Here is an 18,284-nt window from a genome sequence, read left to right on the forward strand (position 1 = left end):
TACTATCAGATCCTGAAATTCAAAGGGGCTGATATTCACAAGACTTTCAATCCCTCATTTTTTGAGTCCCTCATTCCTTCTGTGTCCACCCACGATTTCACATACATTCACACATCACCTTGGGAAATGTTTCTGCAACTAAAATTCAGACTGTGCTATGGGTACGGTTGAGCCATGGATGTATACCTTAGATGAGCAACTGTGATTTTATATTTATAAACGGAATAGTGATGGGGCCCATTGCATATTGGTTTGAAATCTACCCAAACGACTCATTCTGGATCAGAGTTTCCAAGGGCAGGTAGTTATTACTTCCTTTTATACATGAGGAGGTTAAATTAACCCACAGATATTGAATATTATATCCACAAGCTAGTATGTGTCCGAATTTGAACTAAACCTCGCTTTGTCTAACGCTGAAGCCCATGTTGCCTCTCTGTGTCCCCAACTCTCTTCCCATCTCACAAGCTTCACTCACACTGAGTTTACAGAATCTCAGAGTCATCTGTCACCATGTCACCAAGGAATGAGGAATTCAGTGAGGAAGCTGAAGGCTTATTCAGAGTGAACTCAATACTTTATCATAAAAGGATCCCTGGTTTTGGGGTAAAATAAGCATAATCACCCCTATGGGAAACCTGATGGATTGTAGCTTGGCCGTAACTACTATTTGAACACGTGTTTTACTTGTCAAACTAAGGATCAATGCCAAACAAGAGCCGTAAAAGGAGCGTGGGAAAGCCTGTGGGCTGGGTTAAGGGTTAGGGAAACAGCTGCTATGGGCATGATACAAAAAAAAGGGAAAAATAGCAAGAGAGAAATTAGCAATAAATAGAACATAACTATCTCTACATTCTGTGGTTTAAAGAGAAGGTCTTTAAAGAAAAGATATTTTGGAGGGTTAAAAAATATGCTATTAACCTTATCGGCAACCCTGTAATGTTTGATCTTCAGGATTAAACAGTAATGAGTATTTTATAATCAGAATTTTATTATGTTTGACATCCTTTTATATATGGTTTATATTTGCTTATGAGACTCATTTTTTTTTTTTTTTTTTTTTTTTTTTGCGGTACGCTGGCCTCTCACTGTTGTGGCCTCTCCCGTTGCGGAGCACAGGCTCCGGACGCGCAGGCTCAGCAGCTATGGCTCACGGGCCCAGCCGCTCCGCCACATGTGGGATCCTCCCGGGGCACGAATCCTTGTCCCCTGCATCGGCAGGCAGACCCTCAACCCCTGCACCACCAGGGAAGCCCGAGACTCATTTTTTTTTAAGCCAACCTTTTGCTCTTAAAAAGAACAACGGCTGCCCTCAATTCAAACCATGAGAAAAGACAGCTACTGGAAAAATAGAACATTAGCTTAATTGTGTCTCTGCTACCTACAAATATCTATACTTGATCCAAAAGAAAAATGATTAATAAGTGAATATCTTTTAAAAATGTATAGTCTCTGAAATCTGCATGGTTCATTCATTCAGCAAATATTACCTATATTTTGCCAGGCACTGTGTTTCTCTGTATTCAGTGAATAAAAGAGAAGGTCCACCTAGAGTCCAAACAAATAAGGCTTATGAAAGCAAGTACCTGATACACTTCTAAGCTCACAGAAGAACCGGGCTGAGCAACCAGGGAAAACAATCTAGAAGAGATGTCCAGGGAATTATTTTATTTGATAAGTTTTTTATAAGCAGGGACAATGTACATACTTAAATTTGATTACCTGAGAGAGATCTTAAATTCTGCTACCCCTAAAGGGTGTTAAGTATAAACATAGGGAAGAAATTGATACACTCTCACAATTTATAATTCAACGTAGACAAAATGCCAGTATGAGGCTGAAGTGGATTTTAAAAACCTACACTAGAAAGGCAAACTTGAGACTTTTACGCCATGACTTACAGAAACTGTATCACTGAGGCTAACAGGACCTCTCTGACTCATCTTTACTTATTTATTTATTTTATTTATTTATTGATTTTGGCATGGTGCGCGGCAGGCAGGAGCTTAGCTCCTGGACCAGGGATCGAACCCGTGCCCCCTGCAGTGGAAGCACAGGGTCTTAAGCACTGGACCACCAGGGAAGTCCCAATTCATCTTTATTTTGACTGCATCAGATCAGAAGATGTACAAGATATTTTCCAGTTATGTGATTTTAAATCTATACTTATCCCCCCAAACGTACCTCTACCCTCTCTCTAGATATTTGTGTTTTCAAGAGTACTTCTTTCCTACAAATCTCCAAGAAATTGTGTCCAGCTCCATGGCCATCTGTAGAAGGATGATTCCAAAATCTGTACTCTAGCTTCAGTTTGGTGTCTCATCTACGGCCTATATCCCAGTTATTTTCTGAACCCTTACTCAGTATGATAGGCATATAGTTCTATGTATACAGTTGACCACTGACCAATGTGGGGGGCTAGGGGTATTGTCCCCATGCAGTCAAAAATGGGCTATCCCTACCTCAAAAAACAAAGGAATTGATAAATGACTCACCACCCAAAGGCAGGAAGCTCAGTTTGGATAGCATCATTTCTTTTGATTCCACATAGTCAAACACAAACTTTTCCCCACACTTAGTTAACTTAGAGATCTGTAAACTGAAAATACAGGTACTGTATTTATTTTTTTTAAATCCAAGTATACGTAGACCTGCACAGTTCAAACCCGTGTTGTTCAAGGGTCAACTGTATTTACCTTCAGTACTTTCAGTAGTTTAGCAGGTGCTCAAGCAGCGCTCATTATTCTAACTTTGGGATTTTTGCTATCAGCCCAGGTTTCCCCACACAGCACTTTGAAACCAGTAGCTCTATCAGGTCAGGAGAATACTTGCACAAGATACAGTTACCGTAACAACTGTGTTGGAGTTGGACTGTAGTTTGTTCTACAAGAGGAACAGATCAGCTGTCATTGACTCCTCCTGTGTTCCTGTTAATAAAGCTTCTACAAATGAGGAAGCCTGGGGCAGGTGTGAAAACGAAACCAAATTCAAAACAGAATTAGTATATTGGGCTTACGATTTCTGACCTACTCCATACTCCTGGACTGCACTTCTGGGCCTTATTTTATGTCTTGTTTTCTTCACATCAGGAATGAGACCAATGCCTTGGACCATGAATCCTGAAATATATTCCCTTTGGGTAAGAGGTACAGGAAATGCATGTTCATCTGGAATCAACTGGATTTTCAATGCTCTGGTTCCACTATCATTTTTACACACGGCAGAGTATCTTGTATACTACGCTGGGCAAGGCAGGAATTACTGTCCCCGCTGGACAGATCAGCAAACCAAGGTCAAGAGAATTTACGAAACTGCCCAAGGCTTCAGCTTGGCTTGCTTTGTGACTTTCAGACCCACATTCTCTACACGGCCATGGTGTCTTCCTCGCACTGTAACACTTGGCCACGCAACCCAGATGACCTAGTATTATTTTCTGATTATTTCCCTGATTATCATTTTATGGATAAGACATTAAAAAAGCTTGTAGTAAGTGTTTAATGTGAACCAAACTGAAATGAAATAAAAGATCCCTATATTTGTAAAAGATAAATATATATATTTATAAAATAAAAAACACTTTCTCAAAGGCCCGCACCAACCCCATAAACAAGGTATAAATCCCTTGCTATTCTCTCCCACAGCAATCAGTATTCTACATACCTTTAATCACATTCACATACTTGTAATTACTTAAGATATTCCTACTAAACTATAAAATCCACCAGGGCAACATGGTGTTATTTTGTTCGTCATTGTATTCCTAGCGTGAGATGCAACTGGTGATTCAATGCAGTATTACTGAACTGAATTGTGTCATATCTACTTGATGCCACATAGGTAGTACGAGTTAATATATTTACAGACTTTAAACATGTACTCCCTCAAATTACAGCATTTGATCTTTACAGCTATTATGATATTGTTTAATATTAACAGAAAGACGGGAAATCAAGGCCAAAATGATAAATCCCATTCACCTGAGCTGGAGGAAAAGGATGAGTAATATTCCTTCTCACTCAACAATGACCTTGAGTTTAAGCTTCAGAAAAGGAATATGAGAGTTAAGGAAGACAGAATAGTCAAAAGAAACAAAAAGCAAAAGGACTAAACAAGATTCTTTACACAATATCCCATTTTCCACCTACATAGGAGGTCGAGCATTCAAATGCTCTAATAGCAGTCTGTTTCCTAGTGCCAACATTATTGTTCAGGTAGGTTTTTGTTTGTTTTTTCCCTCTCTTGTATATGTATCTAATGATAATCACCTACAGATATATCAAATACTTCTCATTTTGGAACGATGCTGGGCTAAACATCAATTAAATCAAATAAGTCGCCTGTGGAAAAAAAGGAACACTAATAATTGTCTTAAATGTTTTCAAACTTAAAAGCACTTGCAAGTAAATTAAGCGTGGGTGGTTTAGAAACAAGAGTGAAATAGAAAGTGAAAGCTTTTATAGCACGCCTATAATGTATTCTATTATTGTCCTACTAACATGAAAATGCCACTAACACAACAAATACTTATTGCCCACTTAATGCCTATTTGCACTCTGCTTGCTAAAGTGGAGCTAGGAAAAACAAGCATCAGGCTTCAAGAAACTGAAATCTAGTTAGCAAACTACTAACCGGTACAGCACAATCTATAGTGATGTATTTAAGGGTAAGAATGTAACTAAGTGAACTATAAATAGGGAGGGTTGTAGCAGTTGTGAAGTTTTCATGAAGAAAGTGAGCTACACAGAATATATGGTATTTGGATAGGTCATGAAAGTAAGTTGAAATTTTCATATGAAAGGAATAAAAGGCAAAAAGAGGAAGAGACAAGTATAAACACTGAATTCTGTAGAGGAAGTTAAATGACCACCTGACAGAAATGAAGGTCCTTGGCGAATAACAGTGATACATAAATTAAAACACAGGGTAAAGAGATCATTAAAAAACCGGAATCTGAGTAGATTATGAAGGACTCAAAAATTAAGTAGAAGGGGCTAGACTACATGGGGAATATCAGAAGGGAAACTGTAATGCTTTTAGCAAGAAGGGTCTATTCAGAGCCTCTGTGTTGCACCAACCCATTCATGGGGCTCCATTCATGGTAACCCTGTGGTCAACGACCAGATGCAAACCACGCTTTCAAAGATGACTCAGACATCACAGCTTATGGCTGTAAGCAGGGGGAGGATCACCAGAGACTTGTTAAGACATTATTTCAGGAACTCAGGGGCAAAGTGATAAAGGCTCAGACCCCCCCAGTTGTCAAAGAGGAAAGAAGACAAAGGTTACGTCAAGGGATAACATTGGCATGAGAAATGCCAATTTCTGACACAGGCTACAACATGGATGAACCTTGAGGACATGATGCTAAATGAAATAAGCCAATCACAAAAAAGACAAATACAAATACTGTGTGGTTCCATTTATAAGAGGTACCTAGAGTAGTCAGATGCACAGACACAGCTAGTAGATGGTGGTTATCAGGGGTTCGTGGAGGAGAAAACGAGGAGTTATTGTTTAACGGGTACTGTTTCAGTTTTTCAAATGAAAAAAGTTCTGGAGACTGGATAGTGGTGATGGTTGCCCAACAATGTGAATACACTTAATATCATTAAACTGCACGTTTAAAAAGGGTCAAGATGCCGGGGCTTCCCTGGTGGCGCAGTGGTTGAGAGTCCGCCTGCCGATGCAGGGAACACGGGTTCGTGCCCCGGTCCAGGAAAATCCCACATGCCGCGGAGCGGCTGGGCCCGTGAGCCATGGCCGCTGAGCCTGCGCGTCCGGAGCCTGTGCTCCGCAACGGGAGAGGCCACAGCAGTGAGAGGCCCGCGTACCGCAAAAAAAAAAAAAAAAAAAAAAAAAGGTCAAGATGGTAAATTTTATATTATGTGTATTATACCACAATTTAAAATAATAATTAAAAGAAAAAGAAATTCCAAAATTTTGTGTCAGATTGAGATAAAGGGAAGAAGGAGCAAAGAATTCCAAATTACTCTTAGATCACTAACTTAGAAGAGGGAGGAAAACTGAAATAAAATAAGGGGATCCAGGCTGACAGAGGGGAAGAGAGTCATAATTGTCAAATATGTTTGATAGGACCATCTAAATGGAAATGCTACACAGGCAGCTGGAGACAATAGATAAGGCTCTGTGGATGGAACAGGAAATATGCTGGGTTTTATTTTCGTGTCACCATGTTGATGGGTGAGGGGAGGAAGGGCTTGGAATCAATCATCAGGTTCAATTCTGAGCCCTAGAATTTAACAGAGATGTTTTTAAAATATACTGTTATGTTACATTTTTTCACATTTTGATATCTTTGAATTAGGGTGGTCTTACAATGAAGTGTCTTTTTCTTTTTTTAACATCTTTAGTGGAGTATAATTGCTTTACAATGGTGTGTGTTTCTGCTTTATAACAAACTAAATCAGCTATACATATATATATATACCCATATCTCCTCCCTCTTGCGTCTCCCTCCCACCCTCCTTACTCCACCCCTCTAGGTGGTCACAAAGCACTGAACAGATCTCCCTGTGTTATGCAGCTGCTTCCCACTAGCTATCTATTTTACATTTGGTAGTGTATATATGTCCACGCCACTCTCTCACTTCGTCCCAGCTTACCCTTCCCCCTCCCTGTTCCTCCAGTCCATTCTTGAAATTGAGTTATTTATAGTGAGGTGGATGGACCCAGAGTCATACAGAGTGAATAAGTCAGAAAGGGAAAAACAAATACCATGTGCTAACACATATATATGGAATCTAAAAAAAAAAAAAATAGTTCTGAAGAACCTAGGTGCAGGACAGGAATAAAGACGCAGACGTAGAGAACAGTGTCTTTTGATGAAAAACCATGGATGCAATAACAGAAACTAACTCGATATAGCTTAGGGCAGGGTTATTCACAGAATGGGGGGGCAGGAACACAGTGCAGCCTCAGGGAAGAAGGAGAATCAGAGTCAAGAAAGCCCTGAGGAGATTCAGATCTCTCTCCCTTTCCCGCACTCTCTGTATCTGCTTCATTCTTTCTGCAAACTGATTTTTCTCCGCTCCTTCACCCTTAGGGGTTTTGGAAAGGGGCTTTTACATTGTGGAAAAGACTGACTTAACTTATACTTGGTCCCAATACCAAACTACTGGATCAGAATTTCACTGCCCAGCTTGAGCCCAATCGAGTCCAGTCAAGATATCAGGGTCATGCCAAACAAGTGTGGCTTCCAGAGGACAGCTACTGTAAGTGTAGCCTGATACCCCAGTAGGCATCAAGTACCACTGCATCTCAGGGAAGAGGAAAGATGGTAACAGGACAATTGAGTTATATGGACACCTTTAGTCAGGGGAGAAAACTTGAGAGTCCTAAGAGGCAAATGACAATGGTCTTTCACTATTTAACTTTATCACATAAAATAGTAAATAAATATTAAGAAAAAGGGGTCAAAGTTACAACAGGGCAGTTTTTGACTCAAAATAACCATCCTATAGCAATGTTTTGTATTAGACATAATCAATTTACATTATCACTCAACAAACCTGCAGAGCTGGGATTTAGTTTTTCATTTAATAGATGGAAAACCAAAACTAAGAAATTCACTAATTTGCCCACAATTTTCACCAACGTTCCTTTGGATTCAAAGCCCTTCTCTTTCTTTTTTTTCTTCCCCAGCTTTATGAACATATGATTGAGTAATAAAAATTGTATATCTTTAAGGTACACAACTCGATGTCTTGATATATATATACATTGTGAAATGACTACCATAACCAAACTAATTAAATAACTATCACCTACCATTTTTTTCCCCTTCTCTTTCTATTACACCCATCTCTTTGTATTGATTTGAATGTGGCGTGCTTTCTTTCATTCAAGGTATTCAAGTAGTGGCTAAATAAACATTTGTCACAAAACTACTATAGGAATAATCATTGTTTTGGGTAAGAAATTTATCTGGCCTCTCTGATGATTTCCAACTGTAATAATTCATAAGTTTACTATTTTGGATTCAGTGACCTCATTTTGAAAGCATTCATTATAAGCAAATATGAATACTTTTCCCATCTATTAAAGGTTCTGCAATCTTGATAATTTCCAAAAAGAAAACATATTCCATCTATTGCATTAAAACTGTTGGTAAGCATTTTTTAAGGAAAAGAGATCTGGTTCATCTTTAAGTAAGAAAGCTAGTAATAGTAAATATATTCAAATCTGACAAACAACATTTTCTAGGAAGAGCTGTAGAAGTGACCACAGTTGGTGAAATAGAGAATTTTTTTAAATTATAAACTATTTTTCACAGAACTAGAACAAATAATCCTCAGATATACATGGAACCATAAAAGACCCAAAATTGCCAAAGCAATCCTGAGGAAAAAGAATAAAGCAGGAGGCATAACCCTCCCAGACTTCAGACAATAATACAAAGCTACAGTAATCAAAACAGCGTGGTACTGGCAGAAAAACAGACATATGGATCAATGGAACAGACTAGAGAGCCCAGAAATAAACCCACACACCTATGGTCAATTAATCTTCGACAATAGGTAAGAAAATACAGTGGAAACAGGACAGTCTCTTCAGCAAGTGGACAGCCGCATGTAAATCAATGAAGTTAGAAGACATCCTCACACCATACACAGAAGATCTAAATAAACATTTCTGAAAAGATGACATATAGATGGCCAATAGGCACATGAAAAGATGCTTAACATTGCTAATTATTAGAGAAATACAAATCAAAACTACAATGAAGTACCACCTCACACCGGTCAGAATGACCATCATCAAAAAGCCTACAAATAACATACTGGAGCGGGTGTAAAGGGAGCCCTCCTACACTGTTGGTGGGAATGTACATTGCTGCAGCCACTAAGGAAAACAGTATGGAGGTTCCTCAAAAAACTAGATTCACCACATGATCCAGCAATCCCACTCCTGGGCATATATCCAGACAAAGCAATAATTCGAAAAGATACATGCTCCCCAATGCTCACTGCAGCACTATTCACAATAGCCAAGACATGGAAACCACCTAAATGTCTATGACAGATGAGTGGATAAAGATGATATGGCACATATACACAATGGAATATTACTGAGTAATATTCCATTGTATATATAGAATATGGCCATTTGCAGCAACATGGATGGACCTAGAGATTATCAATATTAAGTGAAGTAAGTCAGAAAGAGAAAGACAAATACCACATGATATCACTTTTAAGTAGAATCTAAAATATGACACAAATGAACCTATCTAGGAAATAGAAATAGACTCACAGACATAGACTTGTGATTGCTGGGGGAGGTGGGCAGGGATGGACTGGGAGTTGGGGGTTAGCAGATGCAAACTATTACATATAGAATGGATAAACAACAAGGTCCTACAGGGAACTATATTCAATATCCTGAGATAAACCATAATGGAAAAGAATATTTTTTAAATGTATATATATTTATATGTATAATTGAATCACTTTGCTATTAAGCAGAACTTAATACAACACTGTAAATCAATTTTAAAAGAGAATAAATTATTCAAGGTACAATGTTGCTTGTGGCTTCAAGCTGGGTAATTCACTTATAAACCTAACAACCATTTAGACTTCAAATGATGAGAAAAAGGCTGGTGCTCTGGGTCCCCACATCCTTCAGTGGTTGGATCTGGTTGGTTGGTTTTAATCTACTGCTCATTGGATTTACATAGGATTTCATAAGAAACAAATGTTCCATTTCCAGAAGGAGAAAGGGAGGGAGGGAGGAAGGGGTGGGGGAGGGAGAGGGGACAAGGAAGAAGGGAGAGAGGGAAGGGAGAAAGGAAGAAGGAAGGAAAATATATGTCACATTTTTAGAACTTTCCAGAGTCCTCACTCTCAATGAACTCATCACTCCACTTTGAGAACTTATGCAGCAGAAATTAGATATGTACACATAATTAACATTATCACAGATTTTAAATTTTTTGTGGCATTTAGAAAACTCTTTTCTAAATGTACAATGAGAAATGTATTTAATAAAATGAATATTGTGATAAGAAAAAGAATGGTAATAAATTATATAATCATTAAGGATTGCATATTTTCCTTTAAAACTTATTTGTATAGCTTACAGAATAAAAACATGGCATATTTCAGGCCGGTACCCGTGTGGACGGTGTGGGCCGTGGCCACGGGTTCTGCAGTTCTCCCCCACCCCTACTCTCCTCCCTCCCTCCCTTTCCCTTCCTCGACGGCTGTCGGTCGTCTGGTCGTCCATGGCAGACTCCCTGACCCGTCCCTAACCCCTTTCTGACCTGGGGCCACCAGATTGGCCTTCTCCCGTTTCCCGGCCCAACCCCAGAGTCAGGGCGGGGGCCTTGAGGAGGCGGAGGCGGTGCCACGGAGGAGAGAAAAGACCAGACGACCCTCAGCTCCCCCACCCCACCCCCACCGGATCGCACGGCTAGCAGCCGCCATGGCAATGAGGTAGACGCCGCTCACCTGCTCGGGCCACACGCGGCCCGTGGTGGATCTGGCCTTCAATGGCATCACGCCTTACTGCTATTTCCTGATCGGCGCTTGCAAAGATGGTAAACCTATGCTACTCCAGGGAGATACAGGAGACTGCACTGGAACATTTTTGGGTCATAAGGGTGCTGTTTGGGGTGCAACATTAAATAAGGACGCCACCAAAGCAGCTACAGCAGCTGCAGATTTCACAGCCAAAAAGTGTGGGATGCTGTCTCAGGAGATGAATGGATGACCCTGGCCCATAAACACATCGTCAAGACTGTGGATTTTACACAGGACAGTAATTACTTGTTAACCGGGGGACAGGATAAACTGTTACACATATACGACTTGAACAAACCTGAAGCAGAACCTAAGGAAATCAGTGGTCATACCTCTGGTATTAAAAAGGCTCTATGGTGCAGTGAGGATAAACAGATCCTTTCAGCTGATGATAAAACTGTTCGCCTTTGGGATCATGCTACTATGACAGAAGTGAAATCTCTGAATTTTGATATGTCTGTTAGCAGTATGGAATATATTCCTGAGGGAGAGATATTGGTAATAACTTATGGACGATCTATTGCTTTTCATAGTGCAGTAAGTTTGGACCCAATTAAGTCTTTTGAAGCTCCTGCAACCAACAATTCTGCATCTCTTCATCCTGAGAAAGAATTTCTTGTTGCAGGGGGTGAAGATTTTAAACTTTATAAGTATGATTATAATAGTGAAGAAGAATTAGGATCCTACAAAGGACACTCAGGCCCCATTCACTGTGTGAGGTTTAGTCCTGATGGAGAACTCTATGCTAGTGGTTCTGAGGATGGAACATTGAGACTATGGCAGACTGTGGTAGGAAAAACATACGGCCTTTGGAAATGTGTGCTTCCTGAAGAAGATAGTGGTGAGCTGGCAAAGCCAGAGATCAGTTTTCCAGAGACAGCGGAAGAGGAGCTAGAAGAAATTGCTTCAGAGAATTCAGATTCCATCGATAGTTCAACTCCTGAGGTTAAGGCCTGAGCATCAGGCAGATGTACACAACTTATGGACTAAAACAAACAGAGAAAAGCATCAGCCTCCAGAGTTACTCTCTGCTTAAGGCAAACATGAGCAGTAAATAATGAGGAATATGAATTAGCTCCAGTGCTGGAACTAACCAACTTGGTGATACCTGTAAGTGAAAACACAAAGAGTATCAGCTGAAGGCAGATGGAGTGATACTCTTGTAGTACGATAGTCTGTTGTCTTTTTCATGAATATGTGCAAACCAACATCCAATTTCTCTTATTACAGGTAGATTTCTTGTAGCTGTTTATGTTATTATGAAGAGGGAAAATATATTGGCCTATTTTTCTGACTTTTCCCTTAAAGCAGAAAGCCATTTTTTTTTGCTTTAGTTATAAAGAAGAGGGGGAATACATGATAAAGTAACTGGTTTGACTTCTCTTTCATTGTACACTGCTTCTGAGCATCTAATTGTTTTTAGCTGTCTAAATAAAATCCCTCTAAAACAAAACAACAACAGCAAAAGGCATATTTCAGAAGAAAATTCTAAATAGGAGAAAAATAAGAACAGATGCTACTTTAAAACAGTTATTTATAAATCCATTTAATCTTTGAAATAAGAAAAATGACCCTCATGAAAAGCAACTCTAACAAAAGCTATCTGCAAATTAAAATCAGCTTGAGCCAATTTTCCACAAAAAATGTGGAAATAATTAATAATTATTATTAATAATGAGAGTTTTCTCACATCTATAAAGCCAAACAACAGTGTAAATACCACAGTAATACAACATCATTAAGAATATTAATTTTTTGACTATAATATCAGTTTTCACTTAAGGTATATAGGTGCTATACCAGTATCTTATAAAGGGAGACACATACACATGTTTAATTTTTTAAATGTCATCCCTACTGTTTTATAGATTTCTAAAGTATTAAGTTATACATGTGATTTTTCTAATCAAGTTTTACTCGTAAGAAAATACATTTTACTGTACTTCAGTACCAGAGGAGTCAGAAACACTGAAATTCCACAAAAAATTAAAATATTTTTTATATTTACTATTTGCTTTCCTTCATGTATTGAATAGTTACTAAGAATATAGATATAATGCTAGGCGCATGGAAATCACGTGGAAGCAATTTTTAAACAACTGTAATTTTACAAAAACTAAAACTCTAAACTTAAGTACTCCAAAAGCAATTAAAAATTTAATTCCGAGCAACAGAGTCTTTGAGTTGTAAGGAACGGGGGAGTGCAGGAATATCTTCCTTCATGTATCCAATCTAACAAATTAGGCCCAATAACACTGCCAACCCCTTTCTTTACATGGGAACCTTGGCAACCAGGTATGGGACATAACAACAGACCTCATCTTGCTAGATTTAGAGCTACTACATTTATAGACTAAGAATACCTGCTACCTTTGCTGGGCCCGTGAGCCATGGCCGCTGAGCCTGCACGTCCGGAGCCTGTGCTCCACAACGGGAGAGGCCACAGCAGTGAGAGGCCCGCGTACTGCAAAAAAAAAAAAAAAAAAAAGAATACAAACTAATCCTATCTCCTGCCTCTATCGCCTTTCTAAAAATTCGTCCATTTAATTGGAGTATAATTACTTAGTTGCCCAAAAAAAGCTGTCAGTGAATATGTATTCTGAGCCCAGCCATGTACGAATAAAAAAAAAGGAAACAAGATTAAGTGTCTGCTAGACACTTGGCACTTCGGTAGATACTGTAAGCAACTTATCTTAAAACTAAATAATAACCTTATGAAGTAGGACCTGCAATCCCCACTCCACAGATGAAGAAAAAGGTTCAGAGTTGCTAAACAACTTCCCCTAAGTCACACAGACGGCGATCAGCACCTGCCTTGACCCCAAACCTTGTGTTATAACAGCGTAACTCCTGACACCAGTAAGGCAGAGAAGATGCTTAAGACAGGATGTCTATGACGTGGTCAGGGAAAGAAGACCACACGACAGAGCAGGGAAATGCTAAAGTGAGAGGGGCTAGGAAGACGAGTTCCAGTAAATGAGAATGAGCTGCATAGGTTCAGGAGGTTTTGGGAAAGAGGTGGGTCTGGAACTAGGGCATGAAGGATGAACAGGCTTTTAGGAAATGCAGGCTAGAAATTAGGTCATCCTGAGGGCTGGCAGAGGATAAAGGTGGGAAGGAAGCTGGCGGGTTCCCAGGAAACGGCGTGGACACCGACCACAGTGTACACAAAGAGAGCGAGCGAGGCCTGAACAACCCCAGAAGTAGACCCTCCCGCGAGAGAATCGACAAAAATGATGTAACAAAGATGGAGAGACAATTCCTGCAGAAACAAGGAAGGATTAATAAGAAGTCGTGGTTTAAGGAGCCGGGATCATACTTCCTATTTCTCTTCTCCCATTTCCTCGATCACTTGTCTCTCCTTCGCTCCAAATTCAAAGCTTTACACAGAAAACCTAACTGTATATTCATCCTCTGAATACAAGTTTGTCAGAATAAGAAGTGTTGGGGAAAGAGATGAGGGAAGCCAGCAGAAAACTTTGTCTGTGAATCAGCAAGCAGTAGGAGCCCATTAGCAATTCTTCGTCAGGCATTAACCAGTAGACAAATACATATTCTTCAGAAAGGATGTATGTGCTAGTTCCCAACACCCACCCACCCCTGCAAAACAATGCACAGGCTGCACGGACGTGGACGAGCAATGGTGCTTGGCAGGGAGCCAACAGCTCAAGGCATATGAACCATGCCTCTTAAGGAAAATAATTTAGATATACACAAATAAGGTGATCTGAGGTTGACAGGTCAAAGAGTTAAACCTTTAAGCATGGCGATTTCCATTAAAGAAATACTAGTCAAGCCAAATTAGTATTTCTCCGTAAGACAAACAGTACATTTCCATACATTTATTTTGTAACCAATAAATCAATAAAAACTATGTAATGAGTGTCTATCATGTATGTTAGTACTTTATTAGGTTCAATTCAGGATAAAGAAAAAATTAAGAGATGTGGTTCCTACCTCAAGGAACCTACAGTATTATATTTTTAACTTGGAAATCACCCAAACTGTCTCATTCCTGTTCTGTACGTACAATTATATGGCTTCCTACCTAAGTGTGATTTTATTAAGTCCCGGACCCAATTAGTTTTAAGCAGGATGAAGCTCCAAAATTATAATTAAGTCACTTTTGCCAAAAGTTAACTCAGTAAAAGTGGGGGAGAAAATATTTCCCCTCTGAAACAAAGTAATAAACCTAATGAACTTATTAAAAGAAACAAAAAGTGTTATTAAATTATCACTGGAGGGCTCCCCTGGTGGCGCAGTGGTTGAGAGTCCGCCTGCCAATGCAGGGGACATGGGTTCGTGCCCCGGTCCGGGAGGATCCCACATGCCGCGGAGCGGCTGGGCCCGTGAGCCATGGCCGCTGAGCCTGCGCGTCCGGAGCCTGTGCTCCGCAACGGAAGAGGCCACAACAGTGAGAGGCCCGCGTACCGCAAAAAAAAAAAAAATTATCACTGGAGTTTAAGAAAATAACACGTATTCCTATTAATATGGCATACGATTTCTCTAGTTCATTTTCTCCGAAAATTCTACCACTAAAATCCTCAGCCACCCTACATTTTTCTGTCTCTTAAATTATTCTTTTGCAGGAATCCAGCCAAATGATGTCATGTTAGATATGCAAACTTACCTGCCAAAAAGGGAGAAATTCCAGGAAAAGCCTTTGAAAGGAAATAATTCATTAGGTAGTTCAAGGAGAAAGCTAAATATTGAACTTTGACTAAATTATTAAATTTCAGAGTTAGAAAATGAAAATAAAAATTAGAGTGCCTACCATGTACCTGGTATCTCTCTTGAAATAGATATATCTAAAAACAGTTACATATTTATATAATTGAGATTAAATTTCTGATTATCTCAAAAAATATAAATAAAAAATTATTAGAATTGATAGTCCTCACTTTTTTTGTTGTTATTTAAAGCTCAGATTTGAAATAGCCCTGAAATAAAAATGACAAGTGGTATTTTTTTGTCTTACAAAAAAAGACAAAATTTAGGTTGTCATACTTCTAGTTTCTTTCTTTATCACAGAATTATCATTTTGAGCATTCTGATGTTGTGTCTTCATTTCCTTAAGGAAACAACTCCAACAAACTCTTCCACTCATAACACAGTTGTAAATCCAGCTGTAATGGAGAAAAGGCCCCTGAATGGTAAGTACAACTGCGGTCACAGATCCTAAACTCTGTCCTACATGGAAAAGATGTCTGTTCACCCTCAGGCCTCCATCTAGAGCTCACTGACTACAATTGTGAATAAATAAGGCCATCAAAGTTAACAAGCGTGGTTAAGTGCTCTCCCTGCAAACTTACAATTCTTCCTTGCAGCAGAATCAAAGATATCTGCTAAACACTTAGGATAGCTAACTATCAGGGAGGGAATAAAGTTTAAAGAGGCACCCATAACAATATGGAAGCATGGCAGGTTAAGCCATCCACCATCAAGAAAATATCTCTAGAAACATTTTAATGGTCTCTGAGGACGTTATTGTACTGCTGCATTTTAAAATAATTCAAGTTGATAATGAAGACCTTGAGCTTGCAAGAAAAATTTTAATTGAAGTCAGTGCGCACTACGTACACACCCACACACTAAGAAAATGAAATAAATAAATTTGGTTCCCACTTTACAGCAACAATAAAAATCCAAGTGATGGCATTCCTTAAGAAGAGAGAAAACTAAGTCATTACTCTACAGTGAGTAGGAGTTACATGTTATCTCTCTATTCCTATATAACTTTCTTTCAACAAATAATTTGCATTAATATATAAAATGTTTTTCCTTTTTGGAGTTTTAAATATAATATTTAAAGCTTGTATTTCCCAAAAAATGTGCTGAACCAGAGTGTCACATTATAAAGTGCTTAACTCTGATAGCTCAGAGTTAGGATTATATCAACGTAAATCTGTGCCTCTGAAGAGTTATTCTCTTACAACTAGGACATAGACCTATTTTTCAAGTCAGCATCAGAAAATACTTAATTTTTATATCCAGAAAAAACAAAATCTCTAATTCGAAAAGATACATGCACCCCAATGTTCACAGCAGCACTATTTACAATAGCCAAGACATGGAAATAACCCAAGCGCCCATCACAGACAACTGGTTTAAGAAGATGTGTTATAGGAATACAGTGGAATATTACTCAACCATAAAAAGAATAATGCCATTTGCAGCAACATGGATGGACCTAGAGAATATTATACTTAGTGAAGTATGTCAGACAAAGACAAATACTATATGATATCATTTACATGTGGAATCTAAAAAATAATACAAATGAATCTATATACAAAACAGAAATAGACTTAGACATAGAAAAACTTATGGTTATCAAAGGGGAAAGGAAGGGAGAGACAAATTAGGAATGTGGAATTAACAGATACAAACTACTATACATGAAATAGATAAGCAGGGCTTCCCTGGTGGCACAGTGGTTGAGAGTCCGCCTGCCGATGCAGGGGACACGGGTTCGTACCCTGGTCCGGGAAGATCCCACATGCCGCAGAGTGGCTGGGCCCGTGAGCCATGGCCGCTGAGCCTGAGCATCCGGAGCCTGTGCTCCGCAACGGGAGAGGCCACAACAGTGAGAGGCCCGTGTACCGCAAAAAAAAAAAAAAATAGATAAGCAACAAGGATTTACTGTATAGCACAGGGAACTATATTCAATATCTTGTAATAACCTACAATAGAATATAATCAGAAAAAATATATATACATCTACATAACTGAATCACTTTTTGCTGTACACCTGAAACTAACACAATATTGTAAATCAACTATACTTCAGTAAAAAAAGAAAATACTTAACTTTTGATAATACTGCAGAAATTAAGGGAAAATGGAATGTCCATTTTATAAAAAGAAAAACAGGCCAACTATGAATGATTGGGTCAAAATTTTTTAATGTGTTCATAATAGAAATTATTAATCTCTATCATAAATTTCTTCCATAAATTTGGAATGATGAAATATTTTTCAAAATCATCACATTTAAAAATAAAAATACCAGTGTCTGGGTACCAACTCAGACCATCAGATCAGAATCTTTGGAGATGGGGCTTGCTTGGTAAATAACTTACCTTTAATTTCCTGAAGGTGAGTCCAAGGCACAAACAGGGTCCAGAAACCCTGAATTCAGTTGCCCTGGAGGTCCTTTTAGCTCCAAACTGCTTAACTCAGAATCCTATCTTGCCACTCTCCCAAGAGTAGTACTGACGCAAAGCTCCATAGACACTTCCTGAGCCTATCTCTGTAAACGTCCAAATGCCATGCATAAAATGCAGATAACCACCAAATTCCACCCTATTGTTGTCAAATTTAATAAGGAAAATGTACACTTCTCTAAATTTCCAAGCACTGCCTACATGTAACTTATGATACTCTCTCATTTGTTGACCCTCTCCATGGCTCTACGATAAACACTGTGGCACACGGGACAAACGGGCTCAATTCTACACCAACATCCCCCCCCCCCCATGCCAAGGACCTCAATCTCACTTATAAAAATATTTACAATCCAAGGTGGAAAATATAAGTGCCATTAGAAAGTAATTGGTACAGTGCTCTGGAGACTCAGGAAGGAGAAAGAACTTTCAACTGGTATCATCAGAAAATGCATCAGGAAGCAGGTAGAAGATGGGTAAATTTTTCATTTACATTGATTGAAGATCAGGTTAGAGAGATGGGCATAATGTGATAACAGGAATAGAATCAAAAAATAGAGATTCCCCCTATCCA

The 18,284-nt window shown here is 39.0% G+C and overlaps 1 protein-coding gene and 1 pseudogene across 2 annotated transcripts in view; one reads left to right on the forward strand and one right to left on the reverse strand.

Annotated features, from left to right (window-relative positions):
- Window positions 1-18,284, reverse strand: part of PDE3A (phosphodiesterase 3A) — a 310,516-nt gene that overhangs the window by 257,190 nt on the left and 35,042 nt on the right. The gene's annotated exons all lie outside the window — the stretch shown is intronic.
- Window positions 10,447-11,612, forward strand: LOC113632373 (serine-threonine kinase receptor-associated protein pseudogene; annotated as a pseudogene).

The sequence above is a fragment of the Aethalodelphis obliquidens genome, unplaced genomic scaffold, assembly GCF_003676395.1.
Source record: "Aethalodelphis obliquidens isolate GAN/ISIS:26980383/991018 unplaced genomic scaffold, ASM367639v1 scaffold36, whole genome shotgun sequence".
Lineage (NCBI taxonomy): Eukaryota > Metazoa > Chordata > Mammalia > Artiodactyla > Delphinidae > Aethalodelphis > Aethalodelphis obliquidens.